Raw genomic sequence first — 9552 nt, 5'->3', positions numbered from 1 at the left:
GCCTACAGTGGTGCCAGTGTCTGAGTTCACCTTACAGGCACCTCCCAACCCCTGCCTTGGGTCTCTTCAGGGATGATTTGCCACCTCTGGTGGAGAAGCTTCTGTAGACTTAATTCTATTCATGCATTTGCACCCTCAAATTTAATGTTAATTTCTGGTACATTCTCTCTCTTTTTCTTTTCTTTTGGTACACATCTATGGCTTCTGTCTTCATTCTAAGCAGACTCATTAAAGAACTTCCAAAGTTCAACATGCATCAGTTGAGCACATGGATGTGTTCTGCTTCTGCTGTTGAGAGACAGTCAAGAGGCTCTTCTGGAACAGTATGACCTCTTAGCATCTGTACTGCAACCCATAACGTACAAAAGGAAAAGGAGAGAGAGAGCAAGAAAGAAAGTGCCTCCCAAAGAGAGAAGCTGGGGGTGGGGGAATGGGGTGTTGGGGCATGGTGGTAGGGAAACAGGGGACATTAGTGGTGGGGAATGTACGCTGTTGGAGGGATGGGTGCTGGATCATTGTATGACTGAAACCCAATTATGAACAGCTTTCTGATTCCCAGCCAATTAAAAAATGTTTTAAAACGTAATGTGGAGTTCATGCCTAATTCAATTAGCTTAATCAATGGCTGAATAAATAGCAGTACTCCTACATTAAATAAAGTAAAAGAAAGAGGTTCTGGGGTGCAGGAAACAATCAGAGGTTGAGGTGCTTACCTGCACAAGCTCCTGAGCACTGCTGCCAGGGGTGGCCTTTATGGGATCACTGAACCATTGTATTGCTGGAATTGGTCTTTGAGCCCCCTGAGCACTGCTTGGGAGTCCCCTCATATGCCACAAATGAGATTTTTCTGAAACGAGTGTCTTTAAAGAAGTTGAGTCTGAGCTCACCAGGAGCAAATAAAGGGTAAAACTAGAGACAACCAAACTTCTGCTTTTAAGGAAAGTTTTACTTCCTCCAGGGATACTGATAGTTTCTAAGGCACACACTCTGAGCGACATCTTGGCTATTCAATAAAACTCCCGAGAGAGGGAACAATCTTTAACTGCATCGACTCTATTTCTTTAGGTAGACAAAAAGTAGAGACCGGAAGCAGTGCTTGTCCAATTCTGTTTTGTACCCAGTTGAGACAGAGGCTTCTGGCCTGTTTCTCAGATCATTCAACAACTCAAAATGATCATCATCACTGTCCCTCTCATTCAGAACTGTCTTCATCCTAGCGTGGCTGTGGCATTTCTCTTCCTTTATCTTATGGGGTGCACTCTCTTTCTCCTATCTCCTATTTCCTAGGCTGGGGCTCAGTCCTGGTCATGTTCAGGGTACCCTGTGGTGCCAAGGATTAAAAGGCTTTGCATTTCCTGTGTGCATTAAATCTTTTTAGCTATCTCTTTGGCTCTCCTTTATCACATTTCCTAAACAAAGTTGTTTTTACTTCACTAGAAAAATTAATAAAAAATATCATCACTTCATCGATTTTGTCTATCCCAGGGATGCGATAGTATTGCCCCACAGTGCACAGTCTGGAAAATGCAGTTGTCTTTGTCAGACTGCTATAACCAGAAGACAGTGGCATTTATTGCTTACAGTGCTGGAGGCTGTGAGGGCCAAGGTCCTGGCACCAGTCTACTATCTGGGTAACAGTTACATCTGTCTTCTGACTGCGCACCCACATAATGGGGAAGATCATCAATCTTATGCTCTGGTATCTCCTCCTACCAGGAACCCCATGACAGGGACCCCACCCTCAGCTCCTCTTCTGGGTCTAATGATTCAACCAAAGTCTCACCACCAAATACTATAACCCTGGAGGCTTCAGTACATGATTGAGAGCTTCAGTATATGATAGGGGGTGACACAGTCAGTCTCTATCAGGTGGTCTTTTAGCTCCTGAAAATGACTGAACCTTGCCAGAAATGGAGAGGTGCTCCAGGAGAGACCAACACTGGGCTTCAATTAGGAGATGCAGATCACGGGAGCCCAGTATTCAGAGGCCAGATGCAGGTAGAGAACAGGGTGGGATCAGGGAGAGAAGGGTGGGAAACTGTCTCCTGCCAAGGACAATTTGGGTATATAGAGTGTCATTCTTAGGCCACATGATATAGGCAGATGGGCCAGTGGCAGCCCACAAGAAGCATGAGTGTCTGTCCTGAGGCCAGTCTACAAGATTTCCCCCACCTCATAGTTATAAGCTAGAAGGGTTCTTTCTCCTCCTGTCTCTTCTCCCCTCCTCTCTTTCCATCTAAGTCTCTCTCTCTCAATAGATTAAGTACCATGTTTGCAATAATGTCAAATTTATTGTCTTAAAGATATTGCATCCAGTAACTACCAAAATGCTCCATATCATCTCTAATAAACCTCTTTATTCCCGCACCATTCCCCTCACTTCCCCAAAGCCCCTATTCCCAACCCTGCATGATAATTTGACCTCTGCAATCCAGGACCAAAGGTTTGTTGTTGCTTGATACTACCTGTGACTTTGTTTTGTTGCTCATCCACAGATGAGTGTGGTCACCTGGTATTTGTCCTTCTCTCTCTGACTTATTTTACATAATGTGATGATCTTCCAGTTTCATTCTAAGATTTCATCTTTTCTTATAGCTGCAGAGTATTCTGTTGCATGTGTATAGCCTAATTTTTAAAAGCATTTCCACCTATGTCCTCCTGTGTAAAATTTGATAACAGCCTGTATACACACACACACACACACACACTCACACACACATACACACTGGAGTAGACCAGGATTAGAGTCTATAACAGTGCTAGGTATCTCCAGAAGGGAAAATGATGAGTTACTCTATCCTTTTTTTATTCATCTGTAGTGTTTAGTTTTCTGAAGTGGCCTGTATATACAGACGCCCTCAATCCTCCCAGTTTATCTTCTCACAAATGTCAGTTGCCTTTCAAAGGTCAATCGTGGGGTCAGAGACATGACTCCAAGGACTGGAACACAAACTTGGCATGTGGGATCCCTGTGCTTGATCCCTGGTACCACATGGCCCCTGAGCACTGCTGCAGGAAGAGCCCATCACTGTCAGGTATGGTATTTGCCCACCCCCAAAAGAAAAGGGTAGGAAAAGCCCTTTGTGTTCTACCAGCATATTTCAAAACAATAGGCTATACAGTCCAGTATCAGGTTAACACAATGTAAACTGTGTTTGTCTCCCCCCAAGTTGATATGAAAGTTGTTATTATTGCCACTTTGGTGTGGAGGCAGCACTAGATAGTAGATTTCACACTCTGTAGGCACCTTCTCAATAATACAATAGGGTTAAGCTGGAAGAGTTTTCCTGCACTTTCCCCCAGCCTTTCAACAGCGTGAGATTTTGAGGCTCTTGCAGTGACAAAACAGAAGTGCAGGCCATTTAGGATACCCCAGTTAGAAACATGATGCCCTGCTGAGTTGCCCACCATCCCCTCCCACCAACCATGATTTCATCATTGCCCTTTTCAAAGAAAAGCCACTTATTTATTCATTGGCTTCAAAAAAATTAAATGAAGCGAGGCTTTTTTTTTTCTGGCTGATAGGGTTTGAAAAGATAGATTAAAAAAAAATGAAAGGAGAAGAAAAGCTGTTAATGATCTTTGGTAACATTTAAAACTTCAGCACAGTGGCTTAGTACCAGTGGGAGCTAAAACTAATTAGAAATCAAAATTGTATCTACTTCATCAATGCTTAAATAAATCCCGGGGAAAACAAAGAGGTGCTTTTGTAATGAAATATAATTCAATGTAATAATCTTAGGGCTTATTATTTGCAATGGTGGGAGTGGTTTTTCTTTTTTCTCCTTTCAAAGGAATGTTCAAGAGTGTATTTTGGAAGGAGCCAACAATTTGTTAAGTGTGGTGAAGAACTGAGATGATTCAAAGATGAGGGAGAGAAGGAAAGTTCACAGGGTTGGGGAGGGGAAGGCCAGCATCTGCTCAAGGGGCCAGGGAGATGCTCAAAGCAGGTACACATAGTGCGTGGGGTGACCTCAGGTTTGCTCCCTGACCTGCATGGCCCAGGCTGTAGCTAGTGACTCCCGAGAACCTCCCTCCTGAGCAGCTGCGTATCGCCTGGCACTCTGCTTTGGGATCAGGTGACCACACAGAGCTGGTCATGGAACCTAGGCCTCCATCTGCAAGGCCTGGGCTCTTTCTCAAAGGCCCTTTGAGCTATTTCTCCAGCCTCTAAAATATGCGCTTTGGATATTTTATCTTACTTCTTTCTCTCCTTCTCTTCCTTTTGTTGTCATCACTGTGATGTCTGGGGCTGGCACATCTGTGGGATTGGGGCTCACAGAGGCAGTGCAGGGCCTGGAATTAACAGCCTCAGGCATGCAAGGCAAGTATCCTACCACTGAGCCACATCCCCGGGGCCAAATTATGGCCTTTAACCACATTTTTCTAAACAATTCAGTAGCATCACATGCATTCACATTCACAGGATCCCTATCCATTTGTGGGATTTTCTGCATGCCTAACAGATCCTCTGTGACCACCAGACAAGACCTCTACCCCCTCTTTTCTCCTCCTGCTCCCCACTTCCTTGGATCACTAGCTACTTTCCGTTGCAGAAATTTGCCTCTTGCTACCCACATATGTGGAATTACAGAATAATTGTCTTTTTGTATCTGTGCATAGTGTATTTTTAAGGCTTATCCATAAAAACATGCATCCCTTTCCCACAGGAGAACATGCTTCCTTCTCAAAGAAGAAAATTGAGTATTATAATAAAGATTTTGCTCAGGGCCTAGGGGGAAAGTGACAGAGGAAGAGCTCAGTGGGGAAGGTTGAAACCCTGAATCCAGGCTCCTCACTGTCCCCGACGTGGGTGCTTCTCCATGGGCCAACCACCCTGCAGAGCCCTCTCAACTAGTGAAGATCCCTGCTGTCCTACTAATGATCATCTTTATCGTTTGAAACAGGCTTCCAGAGTTGGATCTCATGTAAAACTGAAGTTTGAAAATGACTTCAGAGAGGGACAGACATAGAACGACGGCTCTCATTTGTGGAGTATAGAATAATACAACATGAGGATGACACCCAAAGACAGTAGACACAAGGGCCAGGAGGATTGCCCCATAGCTGGAAGCCTGCCTCATGAGCAGAGGGGAGAAGGCAGATGGAATAAAGAAGGGATCACTAAGAAAATGATGGCTGGAGGAATCAGTCGGGATAGGAGATGTGTGCTGAAGGTAGATAATGGACCAAACATGATGGCCTTTCAGTGTCTGCATTGCAAACCATAATGCCCAAAAGTAGAGAGAGAGTATGGGAAATATTCTCTGCCATGGAGGCAAGGGGGAGGGCGGGAAAGGGGGGGTATACTGGGTACATTGGTGGTGCAGAATGTGCACTGGTGGAGGGATGGGTGTTTGATCATTGTGTGATTGTAACCCAAACATGAGAGTTCGTAACTATCACACAGTAATTCAGTAATTTAAAAAAAAAATGACTTCAGGAAGGGATAGTACAAAGGTTAAGGCACTTGCCTAGCATGCAGCAACTCTGGCTGTGACACTGGTTTGAATCCTGACACCACATACGCTCTCCTAAGTAGCACCCGTGTGACTCCAGAGCAGAGTCATCTTTGGCACCTGAGCAATGCCAGGTTGGGACTGCAAAACAAAACAAGACAAAACAAAAAGACAATAAAATGGAGTCATCCTTTTCTATTGCAAGATGAATCGGGAAATAAAAAAGATGGGGAAAGTGAAGGAAGTGCAAACCTGGAAGGTAGATGATCTCACTGATAAGGAGACAAGTGAAAAGACACCATTTCTGAGTCAGGGTAGTCTGCTGGGCTCTCCAAAACTGTAGCCTGCATGTCCACCCACATCTCCTTTGTGGCTGCCTGATCTAGCCCTGTATGAAATGAAAAGATAAATCTCTTGTACTGATGCCATATTTTCCTTCCAGTTTTTATGGCTCATGTCAATGTGTATCATGTATGAAATATAAACTAGCTTATCATCCAATGTTGCAAAAATGTGGCATCTTGATTCATGGAATAGAGGAAAAAAATCAATTCCCATGGGAATTCGAGAACTGGGAGAGCCAATGAAGAGAGTAGCCTACAGACCTTTCCTGTTTGGTTGGGGGGAAACTCACCTTCAGGAAGGCTTTCACCTTGAAATCTGGTGATGTGTGGAACAGATGTTTCAATTTACCTAAGCTGATTTGCATAATCAATTTAACACGTGGTTTATCAAACCTGCCAAAGAGCAGGTGACAATATGGAATTAATATGATCACTAATTTGACACATCATTGAGATTAGTTTGACCTTTCTTGCTCTCAGAATACCCAGGGGTCTTTGCAGACAGGAATCGTGAACTTAGAGGTGCCATATGTAGCCATCTAAAATCCACTGTCTTAGCCTCATAAATAAGAAACTGTTTTGTTCAATCCAGTTTTGTGTTTCTTCTCTTCTCCTTTCAAACTCTTCTAAATGGAAAGTAGGGGATTATGAGATTATTTGTGTGGGGGTAGAATTGGATTGTGAATGGTCATGGTTTTATGTAAAGTAATTGACCTTGGGCTGGAAGGATAGCACAGGAGTTAAGGTGCTTGTTCTGCAAGCAACTGGCCCTGGTTTGATCCTTGGCACTACATATGGTCCCCTGAACATTTCCAGGAGTGAAACCCAAACACCACTGAGTATAGCTAAAAAAGGAAAAAGAAAAGTAATTGATGTACCTCTTTTCCAGAAGTGGCATTGCCCCCTTGCTGATTTGTTGTTTTATTCTTGATCTGATATCCCAAGAGATACCATGTTTGAGAATCTATGATGAGATTTTAAGTCTAGAGAATCCAGACAAGGAATTTAAATGTACATATTGGTTTGATTATAATATTAAATTATGGGAAAAAATCCAGGAATATTCACCAGTATGGGATTGGTGGAATGCAATTTCATGCCACCAGAATGCTATGCAACCTTCTGAAGGATGTGGAAAGGCTGTGGACCCACCCAAGACCCATACCATGCACAACTCATACCAGGCACAGAAGTGATATCAAGAAAGCCTGATCACAAAAACATGTTCTCCAGTCCTCCAGCCATCTCCCAGCCCAGAGACATTTCCAAGTCACCATAGGTCACTGAGACCCCGGAACTCCAGAACTGGATGTCTCTCAGGCCTTCCCTTCTCTTCCTCACTGTCCTCCCCTGTCCTGGGGCAAGACTGGGAGTGAGGGCAACTTTCTGTGCCAGCTGGGCCACCACACCTCCCCTTGCAGTTTTCCGGCTTGTTGTACCCCTTTGACCAGGTGTCCTCCACAGACTGACGGGTCCTCTCTGGCTTTCAGTTTCCCTTGGCCAACCACAGTCTGAAAGTAGGGTGTGCAATGAGATCCTTTGGGAGACCAGGTTCACATACTCAGTCACTGTGCATCGTTCTCCTTGGTCTGTTTGGTTGTTGCTGTTACTCTTTGGCTGAGCCCCACTGATAAAGTAAGCTTGGTTGTGCATACAAGAAATGCATCTTTATATGGGCTAGGTACCATCCGGCTTTCAGACATACACTGAAGATCTTGGAGCTCATCCCCCTGCAAATAAAGAGGGCTGCTGTAAAGTCCTCTAATCAAGGTCTGTGTTGGAGAGTTCCCTTGCTATAGGGGTCCTGGCAGTTCTACCTGCCTTCCTGGTCTCTGAGATGAATGAAGGACCTGCTCAAGCCATAGTCAGTTCTGAGGGCTTTGGACACCTAATCCAGAGGCTTTTGCTTTTACTGATGAGTGTGCACACACCCTCACACATACACACACAGTCACATACACTTACACTCATGCACATGCACAGAGACACACATACACATACATATATATTATGCACACACAGATACAGTCACATATACACATGCACACATAGACACACATGTATGCACACAAAACCACACACTTTTACACATACACATGTGCACACATGTACAGAAAATATATAAGACAATACACTTTTATACATAGACATATACATTTACATACATGCATGCACACAGAGACAATACACACAACACACTCATACACACAGGGACACATAGAGGCACAGAAACACATGTACATACTTACACACACTTTCTCACTCACACACACACAAACACACACACACACACACACACACTTCCTCCTCCTGAGTCAGACCAGAACCTGAGGAAAAGGAAAAGTCATTAAGATGGTTCTCTCTCTCTTTCTCTCTCTCTTCCTCTCTCTATCTACATAAAACTGATGGTTTGTTCATCATGAATTTTTCTGTATTAACTTTCCTTTGATACCTCATTTTGCATTCAAGTATATTTATCACGATAACTGAGTTTTTGTGGCCCAGGCAAGTGTCCCATGTGTCCTACATGTCCTGTCCCTGTGCCTCCAGCTCCCTCCCACTTTTCTCACAACTGGACCCCACAGTCACCATCTCTGTTACCTTTGGAGGGACCCCAGGAATAGTCCCCAGAGTTCCAGTGCTTTCTCTTTTTCTTTCCTATGGTTAAATCTCTCGGACACTCATTGCCTGGTTGGAGCCACCTCTCTGGATGTCCTCAGCTGACATTTCAGCCATGAAAGCTCTGGAACCAGAGGGTGGGAGCTGAAGCCCTGCTCTTCAGTTTGCCTCTAGGTATCAACGCAGGAGTGCCCACTGTGTGCACTCAGCACTGAGGTTAGGGATGGGCCAGACTGATGCTAGTGTGTGTAGCGCTAAAGAGAGATACTGAAAAGGCCACAATAAGATGTGGCAAAAGCTTTCATGCTTATAGAAAGTTCTATGAGATCCATGAGCTAAATAGGTTGTTCAGAATGTGTGGAAGCAAGGAAGCAAGGGGGGGGAGGAAGAGAAAAGGAAGAATAAAAAGAAAGGAAGGAAGGAGAAAAGAAAGGAGGAAGGGAGGGACAAGGATGGGAGGGAGAAAAAGGGAGTAAAGGAGAGACAGGGAGGGAGGAAAGGGGAAGGAAGGAATGAAGGAAGAAAGGAAGGAGAAAAGGAAGGGAGCACGTGAGAATGAGGAGAAAGAGGAAGAAAGGAAGGGGGGCGAGGGAGGGAGAAGGCAGAGAAGAAAGGGGGGGGAGGCAGGCTGGTTGCTGGCAGGTGTCCCACACACTAAGCTAAGAAGGAACACAGACAGCCCTGCCTCGTTTGCCATTTTCTCTGTTGCTTTCCTTATTTAGAATCTCTTGTGTCATTCCACATAACTGGCAGTCGTTTCTCCTTTAGAGCTATTCTAAGTAACTGAGGAATGAGACTCTCTACACTTCATTTCTCTTCCGTCAGGGAAGAGGCTGGTGTTAGGTGGCCATGCGCGTCACCACTACCTAATGACAAACACGCCTAGTGCTCTGGGCTCTGCTGTACTTTTCCCTCTGATGCAGGCAGGGAGGGATTATTAACCAGCGTTTCATTACGCTCCTCGGGCTCGATGTTCGTCACCGCATATTTTCGAGTAAGCTTGAAGGGAGTTGAGATAACAATGTCACTCCAAAGTCAAGGAAGCCATTCCCAGAAGCCTAAAATCCTCCATCTCCTCTGCAGTTATCGATCTGCCAGCGTCTAACTGGGCCCTGCGACGTCTAGCTTTC

The sequence above is a fragment of the Sorex fumeus genome, unplaced genomic scaffold, assembly GCF_029834395.1.
Source record: "Sorex fumeus unplaced genomic scaffold, SorFum_2.1 ptg000018l, whole genome shotgun sequence".
NCBI classification, from domain to species: domain Eukaryota; kingdom Metazoa; phylum Chordata; class Mammalia; order Eulipotyphla; family Soricidae; genus Sorex; species Sorex fumeus.
The sequence above is the reverse complement of the archived record's forward strand: the minus strand, read 5'-3'. Positions refer to the sequence as shown.